This window comes from Saccopteryx bilineata, chromosome 1 (assembly GCF_036850765.1).
Source record: "Saccopteryx bilineata isolate mSacBil1 chromosome 1, mSacBil1_pri_phased_curated, whole genome shotgun sequence".
Classification (NCBI taxonomy): domain Eukaryota; kingdom Metazoa; phylum Chordata; class Mammalia; order Chiroptera; family Emballonuridae; genus Saccopteryx; species Saccopteryx bilineata.
The window spans coordinates 300,863,221-300,889,616 of record NC_089490.1 but is presented as its reverse complement, the minus strand read 5'-3'; the positions used below and the strand labels follow the sequence as shown (position 1 = coordinate 300,889,616).

The window sequence follows — 26,396 nt, the reverse complement described above, 5'->3', positions numbered from 1 at the left end:
GAGAAGGGGAGACAGTAAGGCAGACTCTCATATGAACCTCGACCAGGATCCACCCAGCAACCTCATCTTGGGCTGATGCTTGAGTACCAAGATATTTTTAGCACCTGAGGCTGATGTGCTCCAATGGAGCTACTCTTAGCACCCAGGGCCGATGCTCAAACCAACTGAGCCACTGGCTGTGGAAGGGGAAGTGGGAGAGAAGGGGAGAGGAATAGGGAGAGAAAGCAGATGGTAGCTTCTTCTGTGTGCCTGACCAGGAATTAAATCTGCAACATTCATACGCTGGGCTGATGCTCTACCACTGAGCAAACTGGCCAGGGCCTTTCCATTCTAAAGACTACAAATAGTTGGGAACAGGCCCCTTCCTGTGAGGCTCAGGGAGATGGCAGATTCGCTGGCATCCTCACTCCCTGCATGCCCCTTTCAGGGCCCTCTCCAGCCCAGGGAATGAGGGAAAGTGAGTGGGAGGACTCATTACTTATGCGTTTTTTGTCTGCCTACTGACAGCATCCATGGCTCCCCACCTCCCCTCCTGGACTAGTTATCCTCTCTGTCCCTCTGAAAAATGGGAAAGGTGAGACTCCAGGAGAATTACTCATGTAGAAGGGCACCTGACAGGCTCGTTCCCAGTTATATGACGGCTGCTGTGACATCTAACCCAAACAGATGAAAGGAGAAAGGGGAGAAGTGGCCGGGCAAAGGGGTTGGCAGCCACCTAGGAGAGGCAGGGACACGCATCTAATTAAACCCTATCCAGGATGGTGGCCTGCAGGTAAAGAGAACACAGAAAGAAAAAACTGTGGGTTATAGTATCACGTGGCTGGATGAGGTACAGTTGACATTGGATGTCCCATCTCTGGGAGCCACGTAATAGAAAGTCTGAAGTGTGTTCTGAAGACTGTCCCCACCGGTACTACAACAAGGCTGGTCTATGACCAATGATGGAGACACACAATGACGTGTCTCCTTCCCACCCTGAAACAGAAGAAGACAGGGAGACTGAGATGAGGGCAGGAGGAAGGGTGTCCCGGAGCTACAGCCCACTCCGCTGCCTTTCTCCAAGGTGTGGGAGGGGGAGGGGAATACAAGAGTAGGCCCTCCCTTCCCCCACATCCAGCCCCTTAAGCCCAAAGAGGGCACATGATGGAGGGAAGGGGAAAGAAAAGATGAGATTCACAAAGGATTCAGGGCTGGTGCTTGAAACTAGAGGGTCTTGAGTTTACTTTTAATTAATGAAAACAACGGGGATTCCATCAACGATGTCTAATTTCACAAATCTTTTCTGAGTCCTGCTGTGTGCCAGCACTATTCTGGGCACTCTGAGTAACAGTAACACCAGTGAACACAATATGTGATCCCTGCCTTCTGGCTACGAGCAGGGAAAAAGATTTAACACAGCAGGGTTTACAGCTGTGAGCCTGTGAGCGGAGAGAAACAATACCATGGACCCTCTGCTGGTTTAGGCCAGTCAATAAACCACTTTCAAAAGCTTCCAAAAGGGTTAGTAATTTCTTCCTGAAAAGTTTTGCTTTCAGAGACTTACTACCTCTGCAAAAGTGCCCAAGGACTGAAGAGTTACCTAAGAGGAGGGAAGAAGGGCTGAAGGCAGAAAGGACACAGAAAGCAGTGTCCTGTGTGCACAGAACTTACTGTCAGGGACCATCACCGCGAGACTGCACAACTGAAAGAGACTGGTCAGGTTCACTCTGTGAAGGCTTCCTGGGGCATGGGGTCTGAAGGGGGATGGGACTGCACTCCAAACACTCAGCAGGAAACCCTTAGTTCCGAGAGATGCTGGAGGGTACTCAGGGTCACTCAAATAGATCAGAAAGCCCAGGCAAAAATTTTAAATCTGCTTTAAATGATACCGAGTCAAGCGCTACTTCGTTTTTGAAATAGAAAGACATGTTTTTGAAAAGACATATTTAGACAGTATATTGGCCCCCACATTTATAAACAACTCAAAAATCTCTAAAGGCACCCAAAACGCCCTCTTTCCCTTCCCCTGCCTTTCTTCTTTCTCCCTGCCTTGTTTCCGACTTGATTCTTCCATCCCCAGGAAGGATTCTGTTGTCCCCCCCCCAATGACCACAAGGTCAGGTTTGAGAGATCTGGTGAGATTCAGACTCAGGACACCTGACCATGACGAGGGAACTCCGCGGTCCTGGGCATAATGGCTCTATTCCCCAGTCTCCTGCCTGAACTTCACTGCCATTTTTCTCCAAGGCTCCTTTCTGGGGTGCAGTGTCTCTTTTTCTTGTAAAATTGGTGTTTCGTTCCTTCATTGATTCCATCCGAGGTGCAGCTGTGGCTGGGCCAAGTTTTTACCTCCTCAGGGTCACAGAATTGTCCTGAGAAGTGAGTTGGGACAAGGCACCCCACAGCCAGGACTCGGGAGGCCTGTGGGTCTCCTAATGAGCCTGGGCTCTTGTTTTATTTGATGTTTTTATATTTGATGGTGGGTTATCCCCCTGAATAGAGGTTGTCTACTAAGGCTTCTGATTCTTGGCTATTTACAAGGTCAAGCGCTATAGATAATGGTTGCTATGTTTACATGGCTGAGTGCTAAAAAAAGGCAAGAACACTTCTAGCTTGAAACTTTCCAACTTTCCAAAATGAGTTTACTCCTCACACTGCCCATGGGTGACGTCAGCCCACAGGGTGCTCAGGGCTGGCAAAGCCCCTCTGAGCACACACTAAGGAACTAACCACGCCATCCTCATCGGGGAAACCCAAGTGCCAGCCTCGCTCAAACCCCCTTGGTGAGGTTTTGTAACATGTCTTTTCTTAATGAACTGGTCAGTTTTCCAGCCTGGCACAGTGAGGGCTGGCTGGTTCTTTTCGGACAGCTAAGAGAGCAGTCTAGATTGTGTTCTTTCGGGAGATGGTGGGGCCTAAGGAAGCCCAGCAGCCCGAGCACTGCACGCACATCTCCGTCCTCCAGTGACTCCATTTATGCAGCAATCTCGCTTTCCTTTTTTTTGCATTTCCAAGAAGAATTTTTCCATCACGAATTGAGAATAATAATAATAATAATAATAAACCGACCCTGGTAAATATAACTCCAGACAGGGCGCTGTGCTGTATGTAAACCTATGGTACTGACATAATACAATTCTGTTGCTCTCTAACACAAGATGATAGTGTTTCACTGGGAAAATTTCCCTGCGTGGCACGGAGAGCAGACGTGCTGAACCCACTGACATTTAGCTAACCGAATTGTTAATAGAATCGAGCTGGCCCAGGAAGGAAGAGGAATAGGAAAGAAATGCCAAGCAGACAGCTCTCTCAAGGATAATTCATTTTGGTTTTATGTGGCATTAAATAGCACTTCCTCCACCAAGGTTAGAACCTGTATTAGTCTTACCAAAGCAAATTTTGCACATGCGTAAACACCCTCACAACGGCTCCTGGCTCATTACCAGCCTTTCCAACAACAAGGCCACTCAGTGAACAGGGCCATTTTCCATTTCACCGCGCAGACGACCCTGGGAGGACCCCCACAGCACAGTGTTAGTGGCTTAGAAAACAGTGTTTGGAACCTCTGTCCTTTTGGCCGGGTCTGACTGCTGGCTTGATTTCACCTGGTCCATGACTGTGATTGGCTATTGTTCTGGATGGAGTGCTGCTGGATCTGAAACCAGTTCTCCTCCTGGGGGGCAGGTCCAGAGCCCTGCACCCCGGGCAACCAGCTGCTCCGTATTTCACAAGGTGGGGAGAATTCTCTCCTACCCCCTACATGACCAGTCTTCACAGTCTCTCCTTTTCCTTCCTGCCTGTCTAGGTGCCACCCTCCCTCCTCTCTGTCCTTCTCCCCCACCCCCTTTTCCTGTGCACCTTCCCTCTCAACATCTTCTTTCTTTTGTCCTTCCTGTAGAACTGGCCATAAAAGAGATGTTTCAGCATTTGCCCAATGTTTTAAGGCTTTTCCCTTAATTTTAAGGTGATCTGAACATTTTATATTTATTTTGAGAAAACATTTTTTAAAAGAAGGGAATTAAATTAATTTTTGTTTGTCTATGCTCTGTAACCATTAGATTTTGATATTTTAAGCATTTGCTATCCTTGACTTGTTTTAAATATAAGTATGTTTGTCCTTCTTTTTCCTTTCTGTTTTTTAATCTCTCGTGTTTATTCCATATGCTTCACATGAACACTAGAGCCAAGTCCCCAGGTGGCTCTGTTCACATCCTCTGCTTCCATAGATCACAGGTTCAGTGCTTCAGTCCTGAATGTAAACTCCCACTTACGGAAAAGTTCTCAGGGCACACTGACTAGGTCAGCAATGAGGACAGGCACATGGGACTTACCATTCAACAGGACCAACCCTTACCTTGCAGAAGGGAGAGGAACAGGAAAGAAGAACAAATACATTAAACAATCAGAGATGATGGCAGGCTACAAAGAGGGGGCCCAGGAGAACGGCAGGAGGCCCATGACAGGGGCCATTGAGAAAGGAGCCCGTGCCCAGAGCTGGAGAGGGTGTCAGGGGAGGGAGTACCAAGAACGGAAGCCCTGAGGCAGGAGGGGGCCTGGGCTCCCTAAGAACTGGGAAAGAAGGTGTGTGTGCCCAGGGCCCAGTGCGAGGGGAGTAAGTGACACAGGGCACGGCTGCTAAGTGCAGAGACCCAGCTTGCAAGGTGCCCCTGAAGGACGTGGGTTTTATTCTTAAGGGGACTAAGAAGTTATAAAAGATTTTAAGCCAAGTAATGGCATGACCTGGTTTCTAACATATTTCTCTATACCCATCACTCTACGAGAATCTGAGCCCCTGACTGCAGGTCCACGGCACACTCCATCACGACTCCGAGCGCTCATTACCAGTCACATCCTCAAGACACACCCACATGCTGAATCTACCCCCAAAACGAACCATTCCAAAGGAAATAGGACCATACAAGCCTTTACCACCTCAGAGGGTTTGAAGCTGTATGACCAACATGGTTATAAAAGGACAAACCCCACCTAATTTCTGAAAATTAGGAGAGCAGTTTCCTGCCTTCACATATTTGACGTTTTTCCTACATGGTCTCCTTAGATATCACCAATAATGATTTAAAGTAATAAAATGGGCCCTGGCCGGTTGGCTCAGTGGTAGAGTGTCGGCCTGGCGTGCAGGAGTCCCGGGTTCGATTCCCGGCCAGGGCACACAGGAAAGGCACCCATTTGCTTCTCTACCCCTCCCCCTCTCCTTCCTCTCTGTCTCTCTCTTCCCCTCCCGCAGCGAGGCTCCATTGGAGCAAAGATGGCCCGGGCGCTGAGGATGGCTCTGTGGCCTCTGCCTCAGGCACTAGAATGGCTCTGGACACAACAGAGCGACGCCCCAGGGGGCAAAGCATCGCCCCCTGGTGGACATGCTGGGTAGATCCCGGTCGGGCGCATGCAGGAGTCTGACTGCCTCCCCGTTTCCAGCTTCGGAAAAATAAAATAAATAAATAAATAAAGTAATAAAATGTGTACAAATGATTTAAAGTATAAAATGTGTACGAAAGTAAAATATTTCACTGACATGACAAAGCAGTCATTCAAAAAGAGAAAAATGAATTGAGAAACACATTGTGAGAAGAAGAACAGGTGCTTAATATCAGTGTATTTACTGAATTTCAGATGATAATTAGGGAGGAAAGAAAAAGACGTTTCACTTTCTTTGGGACACACACAGTCACCTAAGTCTGCATATTGCCTCTCATCTGATCCAGTCAACCACACGTTTATTCGGAACAGACTATCGGTAAGAGCAACGATTCACTCCATCTGCCCTGACATGAACATCTTCCACCTCTTTCCCTGCCCCTGTTTCTTTCTTCCTCTATAAACATATCCGTAACTATAACTGAATCAAGTTTCACAGATTGAAATGTAACCTCCTAGAGACAGTTTCCCTGGTATTTCTCTTTTAATGTATTGGTTAGAAACCACTAATTTGGTTTCATGACTCAATCTTCCAGCCCACTTCAAAATTTACTTCTTCCAGGCCCTGGCCTATTGGCTTAGTGGTAGAGGATTGACCCAGGGTGTGGATGTCCTGGGTTTGATGCCCAGTCTGGGTACATAAGAGAAGCAACCATCTGCTTCTCCCCCTACTTCCCTTCCCCCTTCTCTCTCTCTCTCTCTCTCTCTCTCTCTCTCTCTCTTTCCTGCAGCCATGGTTCAATTGGTTTGAGCACATTGCCTGGGGAACTGAGGATGGCTCTGTGAAGCCTCCCCCTCAGGTGCTAAAAATAGCTCGGTTGGGAGCATGGCCCCAGCTGGGCAGAGCATCGGCCCCAGATGGGAGTTGCCAGGTGGATCCTGGTTGGAGTGCACGTGGTAGTCTATCTACCTCCCCTCCTCTCACTTCGAAAAAGAAGGAAAAATTTTTTACTTCCTTTGTTAAACTTACAAAATATATAATCTTTTACCTGATACATAAACAAACAAAAATAGATGTTTATATAAACACTAAGAAGACATTGATTGTAACTTGTAATATGGATTTGATTTTTACCAAACTCCTCTAAGTTACTGAACTCCTTTTGTGTTGCTGGATTCTCCAAGTTAGGAGAGCATCTGTCATGGGATACAGAAACCTCACTCTTCCTCCCTCAAATCATTTCCCTAACATCATACGTTCTTGTAAAACTGCTTGTGTTTGCTGTTGCAACACCTCTGTCTGCCATCCATGTCTTTTCTCCTCCAAGCCCAGCCCTTGCCATAGCCCCAGGAACTGGGGCAGAACCGGCTCCCACTCGGATGCCTGAGGCAGGGCACAGAGCCATCTGGGCCCTGAAACTTCTCCCTGTGCTCCCAGAAAATCTTCCCCAGCAAAGGCAGCAGTCTTTTCTGAAGCATTTAATGGGTATAATCGTTAATTAAACGAGAATAATTTTGCTCATTAGGTTTTTCATCTACCATCACAGCTAGCTAAAATAACAGCTGGCCAGAAGCAAGACTCCGTCCCAGCATGGACATAGCTGAAGAACAAAAGCTTGAGAAAGAAGATTAATGTCCTCTGAGAGCACAAAGGAGGTGAAAGAGTTTCATGACTTACTTTTATATTCTATGTACCTGAACTCTATGATAAGGAGAAATCTCAAAGAAAGAAAGGCTTGGCTCTGGCCAGCTGGCTCAGTGGTAGAGCGTTGGCCCAGCGTATGGAAGTCCAAGGTTCAATTCCTGGCCAGGACACACAGGAGAAGTGTCTATCTGCTTCTCTCCCCTCCCCCTCTCCTTTCTCTCTGTCTCTCTCTTCCCCGCCTGCAGCCAAGGCTCCATTGGAGCAAAGTTGGACCAGGCACTGAGGATGGCTCCATGGCCTCCACTTCAGGTGCTAGAATGGCTCCAGTTGCAATGGAGCAACACCCCAGATGGGCAGAGCATCACCCCCTAGTGGCTTACCCCGTGGATCCTGGTTGGGTGCAGGCAGGAGTCTATCTCTCTGCCTCCCCCTTCTCACTTCAGAAAAATTACAAAAAGAAAGAAAGAAAGAAAGAAAGAAAGAAAGAAAGAAAGAAAGAAAGGAAGAAAGAAATGCTCAACTATACAAACATGACAAAGCCTTATTGGTGGTGAGTTACTTAAAGCATGACATGAAGTATCATTGTAACCTCCTCATACCAAAATTGAAAGTAAAAAGTGATAATGCACTTATAAAAAATATGTTCTTACAATCGTTGATATTAATCACTTAGTTGAAGTAGGCCAGCATGATCTTGCAAATGTAGAGGAAAATGGCCTCCTGAGATACCAATTTATGACATTTTGTGTATTTAAAAGTTTGTTATCCTTCTTCCATTCTTAACCTCCAAATTTTAGACAGTGTCAAGCTGTTCCACTATGATGATGAAAAATACATGATTACTTGACATTCAAGGGTCAGTTTACTCACATTCTGTTCCAACTATAAAAGCTAAGAAGTCTCACTAATTTTAACTGGTGAGAAATGACTAGGGTTTAGGTCATTTTTGCCCATTTAAATTCTTATTCACAATCTGGTTTTCCCTCAATACAACTGGACAAGATTTCTGAGGAAATTAATAGGCTTCATTATCGCTGAAAGTCTATAATCCACAGAGACAAATTTCTGGATGGTCACCAAAATTTCTGCAGTCTTTTTGAGTTGATATCAAAACTGCTAATAAGACCTTGGGCATGACAAGTAGATGGTGTGGGTTGTGGGGACGGAGGGAGAAGGGAAGGCGAAAGGTTGAAGGTCCAGGTATTGTCCTGTGTCCTTCAAGCAGAATCCTGTAGGGAGAGGAGGCTTGGTTCTTAGTAATCTAACTTACTTGAGGGCAGAGCATCACAGATGTAAATAGGTTTCCATAACACTGAAGACCTCTTATAGTAGAAAGGACACCAAATTGGGAATTATTTAGATGGGAGCATGAGTATGTCTTGGGTTTTGTCTCTGCCATGTTAGTTTATCCCCTCAGGTTTTGCTAGCCTCCCAAAAAGCTTACGCAGATGAGAGGGAACACTTTTAAAAAATACAAAAAACTGTGTTTAGACAGCACTTTGAAAAAGATATTAATGTTGCCCTCATTTTGTAACATTTTTTTTGGAACATGAAATATCGAAGGCCAATTTGCAAAAGGAAACATGTAATTTATGTGTTCGCCACTCATTCTCAAAAGGATTGAGGCAGAAAATATAGAATTCATTTTAAAGAGAGTGCCCACTTCAACTCACTAAACACAAACATGTAATCTTCTACATTCATAAAGAAGCATATTTTATAAACACTTTTTTTCCTATAAAATCTCGCATTGTTACAGTGTTTCCAGTCATAATACTAGAATTTGATCTTTCTTTTTGGTCCCTTTCTCAAAAGCATGTGGTACCTTTTCAAAAAGGCCGGGAAGACGTGGGGCGCTCAATGAAGAGCTTCCCTGCACGGCCACCTGTGTGGAGGGTAGAGCAGTGTGAGTGCCACTCTGCCAGCCTTGCTGGGGCGTGGCCTCCCTGGCACCTTGTTGAGCAGTCTCTTTGTTGCTTGGTGTTGCTCTTTGAAATGGGCAGACTGATATCTGACAGGCTGAATCCAGAGGGAAAAATCTGCTTTACTCGCCTTGAGCTAGTCGTTTTACATAACTCCAAGCCGGATGATTCCAGCTGTTTGATGCAGATGCAAGTGTTGGTTTGGAACCACTTGAAAATAGGGGCCAGCTGACTTGGCCTGGCTCTGGTGTCAAGTCTACCATCCTTGCTGTGCTGTCCTTTCTGCTAGCCGAGGGGCTCTGCAGGGCTGGGGGGGAGGCGGTCCTAGAGGAAGGGCCCTGGGGCTATCAGTCACCGCCTCCACCTCTTCCATAATAAAGGCACAGGGCATGAACACTTCAGAGCAGTAGCACGCAATGGACAAAAAATTATCAATAAAGAAAAAGAAAGGTAATGCCCAGGCAACAAATAATTTGTAAGTATCTTAGAACAAGCTGAGTATGCTACAAAGGATATGAGTTCCTGTCAAAAACTTACCCCCGGAAGGGAAAGGTGGTGACTGGGTATTATGCCCACCCCCTTTTGGCATAACAACACACAGAAGATGGTTATTATGCACGTGAACTTTTACACAAGCTGCCTATTTCCAGCTTGTCACTTTATACCTCGGTTTCTGTATTTGTTCCAGACCCAAGGCTACCAGGGAATTAGAGAAATCAGTTTAAACTTATGAGGGGAAGAAGGTTTAAATTTTCAAGGTTTTTTTTTCCTCTTAGTATAATTCCTCATTAAAATATATCTATATACTGAATTGCATACTGAAAATGGGAAAAAATGTCAACAATGCTAATCATTAGGAAAATGCCAATCAAAACCACATGAGCTGTCACCTCACACCTGTCAGGATGGCTATCATCACAAAGAGAAGACACAAGTGCAGGCGAGGGTCTGAGAAAACGGAACCCCTCATGCACCGTTGGTGGAAATACATATTGGTGGAGCCACTGCAGAAAACAGTACCAAAGTTCCTCAAAAAATTAAAAACAGAACTACCATATTGTTATTTATTTTAAACAAAAAACTATTTCCCAACTAATGCCTGCAAGTGACGAAAGCCTTCTTCAGAACATCCCCGAAATGGAAGGAAGATTCCCCAAGCCTGTGTGTGTAACAGGCATCTCAGTGCTGCCCTTCCTCTGTTTTTCTGGTCTCGTTTCTAGAACAATTTTGAAATGCATTGCATTAGCCGGCTAGTGGCGGAATCCATTAGTCCTGACTTCCTGGTCACCATGCCCATTACAGAGTCTGACATTCTGCATCTTTGCATTGAAGTGAGGGGGCATTTTCTCCCTTGATTCTCTGAAACTACAAAAACGCAGGAACTAGATAAAACTAAAACCGATGCTAAGTCTTCTGCTGACACGGAATTGGGAATAAGGCAGCTCACAGTTGGTAATTGTTTGATGGCATATTTTGAACCTTTACCAGGAACGTGGAGGCAAAATATGTTGGTCCAACTTTTGGTTTTCCATTAGTAACATGATAGTAATAAAAGGCTTTATTTACATAGTACCTATTTCCAAGGCATTTGCCGTGTTTTATGCTAGATATCTACATTAACCTAATCTTTTATTTGCACTTTCCCTGTATTTAATTCAGGTGGCGAGAGCCACAAACAAAATGCAGCAATAATGGCAACTCAGAAACTCAGAGGATGTGTGAGGTGGGCGTCTGGCAGCTCCGTCCCAAACACTTCTTTCCCGGGTGACACCGGCTGCAGGGTGCTGGCTGTGCGGGACCTCCTCTCAAGGTATTCACTTGTTTTCATGTCTTTGAAAAATAACCTAAGCTTCATAGCTGCCTACTAGAGTCTGAATGTTTGTGCCCCCTTAAAATTCATATGTTGGGATCCTAACCCCCAAAGGGATGCTATTAGGAGGTAAGACCTTTGGTAGGTGACAGGTCAGAAGTCTGACGCCCTCATGATTAGAATCAGTGCCGTGTGAGAGAGACCCCGGGAGCTCCCTCCCCCTCCCCAAGTGAAGTTGCAGGTGGGTTACAGCCAGGAGCTGGCAGTTGGGAGGAAGCGGGCTCTCACTACACATGTAACCATGATCTTGGCACTCTCAGCCGCCAGCACTGCGGGAAGAAAATAGCCAGCCACTCTGTCATAGTCTGTTTTAACAGCCCAAACAGACATTGTCCATTCTGAATTCTTGAATTCCTTAGTACAAAAAGGAGACAGTGTGTTGGGTGCAATTCCCCAAAAATCAAATAAGATTTTCTTTTCCTTCCCTTTTCTTTTCTTTTTTCTTTCTTAATGAGGAGAGGGGAAGTTATCTTCATTTATGTTTCTTGTTTCTTGCACTACAGATAGAAAATTTTAATGCACCACTAAAATACTAGCTCCGTGAGGCAGGGACTCCGCTTGGTTCCTGGCAGACCCTCCAGCCTTGATCAGTCAGGAATGCCCATGGTTGACGGAGTGAACAGTTGTGAATTCGAAATGGAGAGTCCAGCAGCCTGAGTCCACTTCTGAGCTAGGACCTTTTGGGTCTTTGATGTGAGGTGCTCGTGCGCCTGCGGAGCAGGCCTTCCAGCAGAGGGAGCAGTACCACACCACCATGCCGAAGACGCTTGGTGCCAAGCCACTAGGGGAGGTGCCGGAGAGGCAAATCGGAAAGTCTCCAAGAACAGCAAAAAGTAATTAAACTCAAAACCAAAGTGAAGAAGAATAAATCTTGAGGTCCGTGTGAATAAAATGCAGTGACCAGACAAAGCTCAAACAGACTTCTTTCTCCTGCTGCTTACACGTGTGGGGCCTGTGAGCCAGAGCACTGCCCTCCTAGCTGCCTCGTCTCTTGGTTACTAATGTGGAGTTACCCTTGCCACAGCGAACCTCATCTTAAAGAAGGAAAGGAGAATAACCATAGCCAAGCCGCTCTGAAAGTCCCCACTGCAGAGCCGAAACAGTTCTTTTTGTGTCTCTGACTCCAGGGAATGGCGGTTACACGGGTTGTTCTGGGCCTGGCACAAGTGGCTATGATGACTTCATTCTAAACTCTGGGCTCTGATTCCACCGAAGAACAAACAATTCTTCCCCAAACCGTCACCAACACACACACACACACACACACACACACACACACACACACGGTCACCGGAGTTTAATATTCAAGGTCTCTCTTCTCCTCTGCAGACAAACCAAAACCTAAAATGGGGAAGAGTCTGAAGCACTGGGCATCACGACACACAGTCCTTTCCAAGCCTCTTAGTGTAGACGAGAGGCTTTGCAGTGGAGTGTGCGGTGGTGTGCGGAGGGACCCGAAAGGCTGTCTGTCTGTGGGTGACCAGTTCACCCCATGGATCACCACCCATAGATCAGGTCAGTTTCAAAGCCTCATACCATAAAAAAACAAACAAACCCGAAAACCTCTCATCACAGCAGCCAGACTAGTTTCATTCAGCTAATGAAGCACTGGAGAGTCAATTATCCCTCCATGGCTGCTGGAACGAGCAACATCAACAAAAGTCACTCTCCATTTCCCAACCTATCTTACTCTAGATGGAGCCTGCCAGTCCACAGATAATCCACTTTTGGATGTTCTTGGGTGTCTACTGATGAAATACGACTTCTGAGCAGCCGTAAAACAGACCTTCCCAAGGAGTGAACATAATACTATTTTAGATTTGGTTGAAGATAATGATCAGAGCAGAGAGAAAATTATATGTACTCAAGACAGAAACAAAGCCAACTAATTCAAGTGAATAAGGACACATTTGTACACAAGTCAAGACACGTATTTTCTTATATTGCCCAGGACATTGGGCCCGGTCTGTCTCAAGTGGCCAAAAAGGACTTACTGATTATCTATTTGAAAAGAAGAAGAAACCAGAAAATTCGACTTTTTCTACAAAGCTAGTACTACATCAGTGGATAGCAATTTTGGGTACAGAGAGATATGTATATAATACAGCAGCTAACCAGACCCATTGAGAGTCTAAAATGACTTCCAAAGTTGGGGGAATCCTGCCTATGAAAAAGTGGCTTCTTGTTCTAATCCTGCTCCTCTAAACAGAAAGGCTTTCATGAAACGAACATGTGCTTTTAAAAATCCACAAGAGTGAGGGAAAGGAGGAGAGTATGTTAACTTTGGGGCGGGGGGGGGGCAGCAGAGAAGGCTGCTCCCGCTCAGCAAACCCACAAGGAAACTCTCCTACTGTCTGCAGAGAGATCTTTCTCTACACGAAGGCGAACAATGAACCCTATCAAATATTTTTTATTTTCCATGATAGAAAACGTAAAGTGTACAATACTTCAAGCGTACATCGTGCAAGGAAAACAAGCCAGCACAGTGACTTCACAACAGTGGTAAATCACGGGTTCTATTAGGCAGGAAAAATACCGTTTGCTTGCAAAGGGATTGGGCCGGGGTCATTTTTGAAACAGGTAATATGTTGATTTGAATTTATGAAAAAAAATTTTGGTTTTTATTTTTGGCCATCTACTTTTGGCCATCAGAAGGGCAATATCTATTGTACCTTTTTAAAAGAAATAACATTCATTATACTCTCCCCAAAAAGTAATTCAGATAGAGTAAATATTTCCAATGGCAAACATGAGAAGCAGAAGTTTGTTCTTAACAATTCAGGTTATGAAAGACGAGCATCGGCCCCAACTCCCAAACGGAACATAAAGGTAAAAATAGCTTTTCATTTCTGCTCGCTCCACAGGTTGGTCCTGCCTTTGCTCTAGCTCCAAGTCAAGGTCAAGGAAAACATACTGGAAAGAATAGTCTTCAGCTATCTAAATCCAGCAGTCTAACAATAGACAGCATGTCCCCAAAGATGTTATCCAGGCTATTTATCAGTTTCAGTATTTTTCAGTTCAGAAGCAAGTGTGTTCTGGGAGAAAGAATTTCTTTTCTGCGTATCTACCTTCAGAGTAAGGCTTAAAAACCACATCTCCTCTAAGAAAACGCAGACAAAAGCTAACTGAAAGTAATTAATGAGTTTATTCAAATAATAATGCTCATTTTAATAATACAGATACATTATTATTATTAAATTACTAAATCGATTCTATAGGACATTTTTGATACATTTTTGAAATGATATAAAAATAGGCTGTAAGACATAGAATCTAATTTTGAAACAATAGATTTCTATGAGTATGCATAGGAAAGTGAGTGGAAAGACACGCAATAAGATGTTAATAACGGATTACATTTTCAGTCATGTTTACTGAGGAATAATTAATGCAGAGTAAAATTCACTATTTCTGTATAGCGCTCTAAGAGTTCTGACAATCTGCACACAGTCATGCAACCACCACCCCAATCAAGATATGGAACACACCCGTCCCTCTAGAAGGCCCCTTTGTGTCCTCTGCAGTCCACCCCTCCCCACCCCAGCCCCTGGTCATCAGCGATCCCATTTCTTTCTTTTATTCTATCGTCTGTAGCAGAATGTCACGCAAATGGATAATACCATTGGTAGCCTTCTGATTAACACTGTTTTTTTTTTCTCCCTAGAATATGGCATTATGGATGATTTCTTTATTCTTGTTATCTTGCTTTCTTATATTTTCTAATTTTTCATGAAAAGCATAGAATTACTTTTGCAATTTAGGTAAATGGGAGTAAAAACGAACTAACTATGACTGGCCTTACAGTCACTAGATAAAGTTATGAGAGTGCATGTGAGGATAAATATTGGGTAAGATATTAAGACTGTGAATTCCTTCACCAGAGGGGTAACTCCTAGAGGCCACAGGATCAGCCGGGGCTGGGTGAGATCCTAGCTGTGCCTGCTCCCCGAGGCTGTGTGCTGTGCACAGGTGATTCACACCTTTTAGCTTCAGTGCCCTCATTTTCAAGGTAGGGATTCAAATAACGTCTCATAAAGTTGTTATAAGGATTAGATGAGGTTCACATGTAGGCCACCAGCACTTGCTAAAACTTCTGCCCTAAAATTATATTTATAATGTATTTGACTGTTCCTATCTCTGCTGCTGTCATTATGAAGATGTTGTGTGACATTCTAACGGGAAGGGCCATTGTGCCCAGGAGAAGGGCCAGAGGGGAATGGTGGGTGGGGCAGGAGGAGGGGCCTGTTCACAGGCTCACACTCTAACTCTCAAAACTAAATTCTAGACACTTCACTTCAGAAAATTTAAAACTCCTGGTTCTTCAAGAACAAAGTTCTCATCATTTTGTGACAATTTCTGAGAAAATTCTAACACATGTAGTGTTCTGGTCTTGGAATTTTAAAAGTAATGGCTCATTATTCAAGGCACCTTGGAAAATATATTATTGAGACCAGTCACCCCTTACAACTTTAACACATATTTTCTTACTATTTAGAACCTGGTGATTCATTAGCGAACATGTTCATTTGTGTTTGTCTAATTCTCCCTCCACCCTATAGGAATGGCCCAAAGCCTCTAACCTTTCTCTCATCACATTCTGTGGCATAAATTTAGGGGAGATGAGGGCACCCAACTATAAATCTAATGGTCTGAACAAGAACCTGACATCCCAGGTCAGTGCACAGCAAGACCAAGCAGCTGAAGAGGTTCACCTCGCCAAAGCTTTGGCTGTCAGGCTCTGGAGTGAGAACAGCTTCCTAAAAGCAGTACCATCCACTTTGTCTTCCAAGACTGTAAGATACACTGGGAAGTAAGGAAGTCTTGTCTCTATTGGGAAGTTACAAACGTTTCAACTGAATTAGAACACCTCATTTAATTCTCATTCTCAGCATGAATTCATAATCACAAATAATTCTAGACTTTTTATAATAAATGGCAATTGAATTAAAAACATGTCAGCTGTCTTGGGCCAAATATGAAAATATACATATAATGTACTCATATATTAAAAGCAGTGACTATTAGCTTTCTGAATTTTGGCCAAAAAGCAATTATATGACATTATAGTTAAGTTTATATGCATACCTTCGTATGGATATGTCTCTACGTGTATGTGTGTACATGTAAGTATATGCGTGTGCGTGTATAAAATATTCACAGAACATCCATTATTGAGGAATCTTGTAGCCCTAGGGATAATCAATCTCCTAAGATCCAGATCCATTCTATCATATGCTTGTGTAACAACAGAAATGATTCTGTAGACCAGAAAAATCTTACCTTCTCCATATCTTACTTGTCACTTAAGACAGCCCAAGTGCCATTTCTCCATCAAGGCCTTCCCAGTTTCCCTGCACCAGAATCAAGGTTTTCCTTTTGACCTTGGATTCATTGTTTATAGACATGCTTTCCTGCCGTGACAAAACAAAAGGCTCCTTGAGAGGAGAGGACCTGTGGAAAATTAGTATTTGTCCCCGCTCCTAATGCTTAGCCTGGCACTCTGTACTAGATGGGCGTTCAGTATAAATTTTCAGAATGAGATGAATGAACATTTCATTCCATTTTAATGCAATCATCCATTTTTGCTTTCATAAGAAAGTAATAGCGCAGCAGTCCAGAAAATATGACTTAGGGAGTATGGCCTTGGCAATATTCTAATTTCCAATCTCTATCAGTACTGGCTCCTCTGGAAACCTTATTAATATTTCAATGGACACAGTGAATGTGGGCCCATGGATCTCTGGCCCCAGTTCCAGTAAGAGAAAAAGATTTGAGTGTTGTTGGTTTAAGAAGAAATTTTTTTCCATGTTTTCTATCATAGAGTGTGCTTGCCTTGAAATTTATGAGAGTGTTAAGAAATTATTTGCCCAGATACTAGTACACTAATCAAAGGCAGCTTCTAGATTTAATCAATTAAATGACCTGCAGGAGAGATGAATCAAGAAAGAGAGTGAGCATGTACCCTCCCTCCTTTTCCAAATAAAGTGCCACACTGAAGGGATAACTTCCTCCAGTTATCCCTCTGCTCCATAAATGCAGGCCACGTGGTCAACATGAGGGGGTATAACATTTCTAAAAGTGGTCTTTTCCTAATTAAAGTTAAATCTCAAAAGCATCTATTAAGTGCTTACTCAAAAATCCTGGAGCTTTGACCATAGTATCCCCTTTAATTCTTGCCAGTTGATCAAATTTGTATTTTAAACTCCTTGGGACCACAGTCGTCTACACAGAGAGGTTAAGTTTCTTGGCTGTTCGCACACAGCTAGTAAGAGGAGGAGCCAGAACTGGAACCCAGGTGTTTCTAACTATAAAACCCAGACTTTTTCAACTCTACCATATAGCCACATGCTCCCCCAGCTGTTCCGCCAAGCATTTCTGTCTTCTACACCACTGACCTCAAAAGGTCATATCTATCCAGTTTATTTTCAGGGTAACATCATCTTCGTCATTAAACAGTTCACCAAACTGAACTGAAAGTTGCAAATATCTTTTTATTTTATTTTATTTTATTTTTTTATGTGAGAGGTGGGGAGGCAGAGACAGACTACCACATGTGCCCCAATCGGGATCCACCCAGCAAGCCCACTAGGGGCTGAGGCTCTGCCTGTCTTGGCCGCTGCTCCATTGTTCGGCAACTGAACCATTCTAGCACCTGGGGCCAATTGCTCAAACTGTTTGAGCCATGGCAACGGGAGGAGAGAAGAGAGAGAGAGAGAGAGAGAGAGAGAGAGAGAGAGAAGGGGGAGAGGTGGAGAAGCTGATAGTCGCTTCTCCTGTGTGCCCTGACCAGGAATCAAACCCGGGACTTCTACACGCGGGCTGATGCTCTACCACTGAACAAACTGGCCAGGGCAGCAAATATCTTAACTGAGAAATCATCACATGCAAAAAATTGATAGGATTCTGATTCCAGTGCCATTATGTAGAGATTCGGGGAGAAACCACAAGCAACTGTCAGTTGTGTATCTTTGTGCACACCACCCAACTGCCCTCTGCTCTGACTGCCATTTTTACATTTCTCTTCGGACTTTTTTTAGAAACATATGGCTCATGGCTGGAGTATTTTCAGCTTCCAATCCACACAGCTGGAGGATCCCAGAATGCAGAAGTAGCTGTCTTTTGGGTACTTTCTCCATGCCACAAACAGTTGCTGCTTCTGCAATGACAGCCCCCTTCGTGGCCTGGAGAGCATTTTTTCCATTCCAAGAGCCATGGTTCAGTTTATTTTAACCACAGTGTCCTCTGGTATTTCGGCTGAGAAATGCTTCAAATATGTGGACCACCTGATCTTTGTTTTTTGTCTTTCCAAAGGCAAGATATACCAGATGATAATATTCAGGTTAAAGGACATTTTATCTTCAGCTGTCAATAAAAAAAAAGAACACCAAGCTGAGAGTTGACTCAACTTCTTCCTCCTATCCATCGAGTGGGAGCCCGCATGTGCAGGATATCACCCTGAACTGCCTATTTCATGACGCCAACTCTTGAGACTCCCCAAAAAGCTAAATTTGTACAAATCACAAAACTAGTTGACCATATTTTGACCATGCTGCCCTGCATTCAGAAGTTTTCAGAGCTGTTTGTTGTTATGCAGGGAAGGCAGTCCCCCCTTGGCAAAGACAAAACCAAACAGCCAAATAAATATAAATACATAAATCAAAATATCAGGTTTTTATTATAAGTTATATAAACGATAACTCTGAAGAAATAGTTTTCTGTGATGACAAAGCTACATTAACACAAATTTCCTACCTTTCACATATACCATTTTCATAACAGGTTTATTGATCTGACGCACGTATCAGATAATTCAGCCTTTTAAAGTTCAGTGGTTTTTAGTATATGAATAGAATTGTGCAACCATCACTAGTCACTAACTCCAGCACATTCCATCACTTCCAAAATGTTCCCATTAGCATTCACTCCCTAATTCTCTCTCCCTAACCCCTAACAATCACTGATCGACCTCCTGCCTATATAGACTTGCCTGTTCTGGATAGTTCATATAAATGGAATCAAACAATTATATATTGTCTTGTATCTGGCTGCTTTTACTTAGCATAATATTTTCAAGATTTACCCATGTTGTAGCATGTGTATCAGCACTTTATTCCTTTTTATGGCTAAATAATATAATACTTTCCTACATAAATGAAGATCTCTTTATCCATTCACTAGGTGTTGGACATTCGGTTTGTTTCCACCTTTTAGCTACTCTGAGTAATGTTGCCATGAACATCGTGCACAGGACAGGTTTTTCATGGATGTAAGTCAAGCATCTCATTTTTAATAAAAATCTTAATCTTTGGTGAAGAAAGATGTGTAAGTTATTTTATGGCAGTGAGGGGAAAGGTTTTAACCGTAAGAACAGTGAGAGATCCTAGGCTGTACCAGGATAAGTAGGTACAACCTCAGGAGGCCAGACATGGGAATGCAAGGCAGGCACATCCCTGCCTGGACCCTGGCATGGCCCACGCAGCAGTCAATGGCAGAGCCGTTCCCTGGCCGTTCTGGGCGGTCCCGCCTTGCTGCTATTCACTGGCCCTCCAACCTCAACTGCACAGAGCAGAGGTGACCGAGGCTTGCCCATCCCACCCACAATCCTCCAAAACCTATCATCGTTTCCTGGATTGCAAAGTAGGAAGGGATGCCTGAGCCAAACCCTGATGACATCCTTCGGCAACAGACACTGAGGAGGGCTAACACGACTTCAAAGATGGATTCTCACTAATGACTGAAGCAGGACAATGAATAGGCAAATCAGATTTTTCTTATCTGTTCCCCTCCACGGGGACACGCCATCCCATCCAAATGAAAAGAGCTCATTCAAGTAAACAGATAACTTAATAATCAACCTATTTGGGGAAAACATTATCCCTAGAAAAGGGCTTGCACAGTTAAGATGTACTTTGTTTCCACATTGATTAAAAATCAAAATGCATTTTCCAAGTGCCTGAAGTACTAGCTAGAGAGGTTATACATTAACTTCTTCACCCCCAAGTAAAATATTACAGGACTTAAGTGCATAAAACTTAATTTATTCCCAAACGAGAAGTTCAAAAGATCAGCAATTATGAGGCTATGTAGGACAAAGAAGCGTTCTGCATCCTCCAAGTTACCGGAGGTGGTTTGCTAACTAGGGCCGGCAGACACTGAGCAATCCCCCCCCCCCAATTCTGCTTTCTTCTCATTAGACAAGACTTCCACGGTGCTGAAAAGCATTCGTGGCCTAGGAATACCCGCAGTTAACCCCTGCATCTTTTCTCAATTGCATTGCACTCTTCTTTTAAGAAAGACAGACATCATAAACAGGTGGTCTCCAGTGCGATCTGCTCATTCACACATATAGTGTCATGGTTATGTCCATTAGCAAAATTATAGTATCTAAATATTTTGTAATTAAAAAAATAAGTAAAACAGCTGCAGAAGCAGCATTGGGTTTTATGGGTCTAAACTATTAGCCCTCTAAGTCAGTATAAATAACTGTTGCTCCTCTCCCCACTCCTGCAAACAAAAGAGGTTCAGGCAATCTTCCCCGACCCCCCACTGGGAAACAAAACAAGACAAACACCTGGTAGAGACCCCACACAGTCACAGAACCTACCCCCAAAAGATGCTAGGCAAGGTACTGGGTCTGGATTTTGACAGCTAAGAGGAGAAGACATCAGGAGGTGAAATAGATACACTCAGGACAACAAAACCAGGGTCTAACCCAGGCCAAACTGGTTCCTGAGCCACATCTGCCCCATCTTCATTTGTAAAGAGTTCGAGCTACAAGAAAAAATAAATTGTTGTAAAAAAAAAACAAGAAAAAAATTAAATTATTAGAATGAAGTAAAAGAGAAATATTTCATGACATATACAACAACATCACAGTCTCATTTCAGTGTCCAGAACTGAGGTTTAGGGGAACACCCCCCACTCACATCCCTGCCCACTCCCACAGTGTGTGAGGTTATTTCTGGGCCCTAAAGCAGTAGTAGTCATGGCAGAGACCAGATGGCCACAGATCCCAGACCAGTCCTCAGCAGGCCTTCTTAGTAAAGATGTGCAGACGCCTTGTTTAAGGCAGCGAAGATACCTGCTACCCCAACTCTCTCTGGAAGATAGCCGGTTCCAAACCACCCTTTGTCATGGGGTGGGGAGGAGGCGCCTTTGAGGAGTAAGGAAACTTAGATGGGATTTCTGTTTCATGGGAGCGCGCGTGCGCGCGTGCGCGCACACACACACACACACACACACACACACACACATATGTATCTCAGGCATACCAAATTTACCAGGTTGGGAGTTTTTGCTGACAAAAGACTTGTCTCTTTTTATAAATTTGTTGCAGGCAACACAGCTTATCAGCAAACACAAGAACACATTAGTTGCCTGCAAATTAGCATTTAGCACAATTATCTACAAAAGGGACAAGGAATCCATTTACATTCCAAATCTTCTTCACTCCATTTAGCCTGAAAGTTTTTTTTTCAAGTAAAAAAAAAACACATCCAGGAACACTAGATAACTACTTCTTATCAATGTGGACGCCGTTTTAATCCACCCTTTAATAATGCTGCCGTTGTCTTGGAGGCAGAGGAGAGAGCAACTGGGGAAATGGCAGAACGAATGAATAGAAATTGGAAGCCTGCAAGCTAGCTGACAACAGCCCGAGTGTTACAATGTCAACGTTTCATTAATTGGATGTGTTAATCAACCACTCCTATGTACAGTACTCACATTTCCTTAACTCTACCCTGGGCTTAAGAAAAGAATGCTGGGCACCCATGTCTTTTGCCAAATTCAAAACTAACTAACTAACTAAATATATATATATATATATATATATATATATATATATATATATATATATATATAGTGTATAAGATATATATAATATATAACATACATAATATATTATATTATATATATAAAAAAGTCTGTCACCAAATTTCACAATCTGCCCAACCCCCAGTTTATTTTATGTCTAAGAATCAAGCAGATATGTTTCTGTTCTTATGGGAGAATAAAAAAATATTAACCAAACTACAAGATTTTTAAATACTTTCCAAATTCTGGAATGGGAACTGAAAAGACTTTCCATAGTTGATACTGTCTTAAAGCTTGCTCCAAAAAATTCTTAGCTGTACTCTTCATCTTCTCCATGAACTCACTAGTCTGTAGTTTATTTTTTGTGGCTGGTTTTATGTTCAATACTAGAATGACGTTCTTCTAATTTTTGTTGTTTTTTAAATTTTTTTATTTTATTTATTCATTTTAGAAAGGAGAGAGAGAGGGAGAGAGAGACAGAGAGAGAGAAGGGGGAGGAGCAGGAAGCATCAACTCCCATATGTGCCTTGACCAGGCAAGCCCAGGGTTTTGAACCGGCAACCTCAGCATTTCCAGGTCAATGTTTTATCCACTGTGCCACCACAGGTCAGGCATGTTCTTGTAATTTTTAATCAAAATTTGTTTACATCAAAACTCTTCAGTTCTTTTTTATTTAATTTATTGATTTTACAGAGAGGATAGAGAGAGAGAAAGGAGGGAGAGAGAGAAGGAGCTGGAACCATCAACTTTTAGTAGTTACTTCTCGTACATGCCTTGACCAGTAGTTTTGAACTGGAGACTTCAGGGTTCCAGGTTGATGCTCCATCCTCTGTGCCACCACAGTTCAGGCTCGTCAGTCTTTTTTAAATTTTTTGAATCATTCTCAGTAAATAAGTAAAGATCAAGTTGCAGAGAGGCCCGGATGGCTAGGGAAGCTATGGGACGTTCGGGTGGCATATCAACCTGCCCACAGGCCAGTCATGAGTCTGGAGACTTCCAATCAGACAGTGGATGGAATGAACATCTTCTCCACAGTCTCCACGTCAGCCGAGGGTCTCACAAAACTGGTGTTTGGGCCAGAAAGATGCTGACTAAAGACACCCAAAACTCACCTCACTGCAAGCAGACGTGACTTCAAGTTTCCTATGGACTGAAATGGCCCACTTCCTTTGTAGCTGTAACAGCTCACCCATGCTTCTAATACCAGATATATGTTGTGTGTGGAAACCGCTGTGCCCTGGTATGCCCTCAAAAACTAAATTATAACCTCCATTTTCCTTTAATACGATCTCTGTCACATTGATAATCTATATTTCATGAAAAAAAGCTTTTTTTTTCTTCTTTTCCAAGTGAGAGGAGGAAAGATAGAAAGACAGACTTCTACACGTGCCCTAACCGGGATCCACCCAGCAACCCCCATCTGGGGCCGATACTCTGCCCATCTTGGGCCATGCTTATAGCCGAGCTATTTTTAGAGCCTGAGGTAGAAGCTCCAAGGAGCTATCCTCTTTGCCCGAGGCTGACAGGCTCAAACCAACTGAGCTATGGCCGCAGGAGATGATGAGACAGAAAGAGAGAGAGAGAGAGAGAGAAAGAGAGAAAGAAAAGGGAGAGGAGGGGGAGCGGGAGGGAAGAGAACCAGATGGTCACTTCTCCTGTGTACCCTGACCAGGAATCAAACCCAGGACATCTACATGCTGGGCTGATGCTCTACAACTGAGCCAACTGGCCAGGGCTGAGAAAAACCTTTTTGAAAATTTAAATATAGAGGAATAATATTCCTAAGAAACTCTTTCACGTGACTGAAAAAATGCAATTCTTATTCCCAACATTATACAAGAGTAGAATTTAGAGTTTATTACAATCTTTTTAACAGATAATGAGTTTGCAGGATTAGAGAATAACCACATTTTCCTGCATATGTATGAGGTATTAATCTACATTAGGGGAAAATAAAAATGGACGCACCAGTGTTCTTAATCAGCTTGTAGAAAAGACTAACAGAACACCACATCAACAGGTCAGCACGCAGTACCCAGTGTTTGAGAATCAGGTTATGTGTATTATAAAATTAGACAAATTATTTAGGAAGTGTATCCTGGAGAACAACAAATCCAAATTTATTACGTTATTGAACCCTCTGGGCCTCAGTTTCCCAATGGGGAAAATTATCTCAAAGGAGAGATGATAAGAACTAGATGAGTTAATACATTATAGAGCCTGGCATGTTGTAAGCACTTGGTGGTTAATTATTTAAGTACTTAATTATTAAAATTATGCCTAAAGTGCCAATCATATCTTCTTCCCAATAATTTTACTGTTTTTGATAAATAGACAGAAAATGAATGGTTCATTCCATGAGCATAAACTCAGACAAACGGAGTGGGAAAGTAGGTCATCAGAAGGGGCAGGGAGGACACGGGAAGGAGCGAGATGGGGATGTCACACACAGCCATAATTTAGAGCAGATCAGAGAAGAAAGATAAATATGGGGGGGGGGGGGAAAGTAGAGTATGAAAGGAATGAAGGGAAATAATGATGCCATTAAAAACAAGGTCACACTTTAGCGGTGCTAATAACGAACATGGGAACTCAAGCTATTATTACGGAAGACTCTGCTGGCTCTTTCCTAATTCATGTAAAAGCTCTTAAAATTTATTACAGCCTCCTGGCTCTGCCATGACAGTAGAGACCAAAGGACCTTTGGGATGGTCACCAAAGAATACTCCAGAAGTAGGTGAGTGCACCAGACAGAACAATGGCAATGACATTAAAATATTGCCAGGTCAAAGGCAAATTTGGTAATTTCTTCTTAAATCTTTCAAGAAAGTGCAGACTAACCTCTCCAGGTACAACCTAGACCGGAGCCTACTAATTTGAATACAATCAGGTTCCTTCTTGGGACTAGGAGAACAAGACCTAAAAGGAGAAAGTGATCTCTTTTGACACATTCCCTTGTGTCACTTGGAAGCCATAGGAAAGACCTGCTCAACCTCCCAGGTGAGTTTACAGATGCAATGACAGTGTGTGTGCGTGTGGGGGGGCACTGCTAGGTAGAGCTACTAGGCACGGGAGGCAACATTTAGGGTGATGGGGTCTGGTGGATGAGAAGGTAGGATATTTCCATGGACGGCACTTCAAATTGTTTCCTCTCTACAAATACAATGGTTCCCTGTCATCCATGGTTGGTTTCCACAATTTTAGTTACCTGTGGTCAACTTGGTCTGAAAATATTAAATGAAAAATTCCAGAAAGAAACAATTCACAAATTTTAAATTGTGTGCCGTCTTGAGTAGCGTGATAAAACCTCAGACCGTCTCAGTCCTTCCCACCTGGGTGAGAACCGCCCGTCCCTTTGTCCAGTGTCATCATGCCGTAGACACTCCCTGCACGTCTATTACTGAGTAGCCGTCTCAGTGATCAGACTGGCTGTCATGGTATCATGGTGCCTCTGTTCAAGTTACCCCTATTTCACTGAATGGTGGCCACAAGCATAAGAGTAGTGAAGCTGGCAAGTTCGAACATGCCAAAGAGAACCTGTGAAGGGCTTTTATTTTGTTATTTGTTATTGCTATTAGTTTATGCTGTGCCTAGTTTATAAATTCAACTTTATCCTAGGTATATATGTATTAGAAAAACCAGTGTATTACATACACTAGGTGGGCAAAAGTAAGCTCACAGTTGTGATTATGTGAAACAATTTATTCTTGTATTATTATTTAGTAATTCTTGTATTATTTTCCATATGAACAACTGCACACCTAGCTTTGTGTACACGGTTTGGTCCTCTCTGAAGTTTGGAACACATCCCCGTGGATAAAGGGGGGGCTGTTGTAAAACCTGCCCAAAGCCACGTCCACTCACAGGACAGGACACTGAGTACTGTCACTCTCTGTTGATGTGGGCTCGGGTGGCCACTGCTTGTTCCACTGCTCACCTTTTTCAACTCCTTTTGACCTTTCTGGTGTGCTTGTTTGTCCATTCAACTCTTCTGTTAGTCTATTGAGGTGGTTATTATAAACAGAATTAATGTATTCTAGTCACTGGTCCAGGAAAGCATGTGGTAGATGTGACAAGACAATAAAGCTATCTACAACCAAGAGTGATGAACTCAAGAGAAACATTTTAAACTGGGGCACCCCGTCCATGTCACCACAGACAGTGAATTTGTAATTTTACTCAACACCCTCCCATAATCTCATGAATGCTTTCTAGTACTCCTTTTCAGATTTCTTCAAGGTCTTAGGTATCCATTCTTGATGGCCACTCCGCGAGGCAGCATAATATAGTCGCTAAGATAATGGGCTCCACAATCAAGCTACTAGGTTTGCCTCCAAGTGCTACCATACAAATGTGATTTCAGCAAAATTAATGTCTCTGGGTCTCAGTTTTCTTATCAGAAAAGAAAAAAAACATGAGAGGGGAAATAATAATGCTTACACATTCTAGTTTTTTTTTTTTTTTTTTTGAGGATAAATGAGTTCATGTCTGTACTGTGTTTGGAAATATGCCCACAGCTATTTGCCATTGTCATGGAGGATGCGTTGGGGAAGGGAAGACACTTTCATAATAATTCTTCTAAACAACAATGGTCCAGTTCAATGGTTTTCATTATCTCAGAAACCTGATGACTGCTCAATCTTTCTCTCGCAAGGTCATCATCATGCTCCCCCACTCAGAATTCCCAAGCCCATCTGCCTGCCCAATATATGTCTTTTTTTTTTTTTGGTATTTTTCTGAAGTTGGAAACAGGAGGCAGTCAGACAGACTCCCGCATGCGCCCAACCGGGAT

General features: G+C 43.2%; 1 protein-coding gene across 10 annotated transcripts in view; it reads right to left on the bottom strand.

The window, feature by feature from the left end:
* The window catches only part of NCAM1 (neural cell adhesion molecule 1), a 342,200-nt gene that overhangs the window by 153,431 nt on the left and 162,373 nt on the right, over positions 1–26,396 (bottom strand). The gene's annotated exons all lie outside the window — the stretch shown is intronic.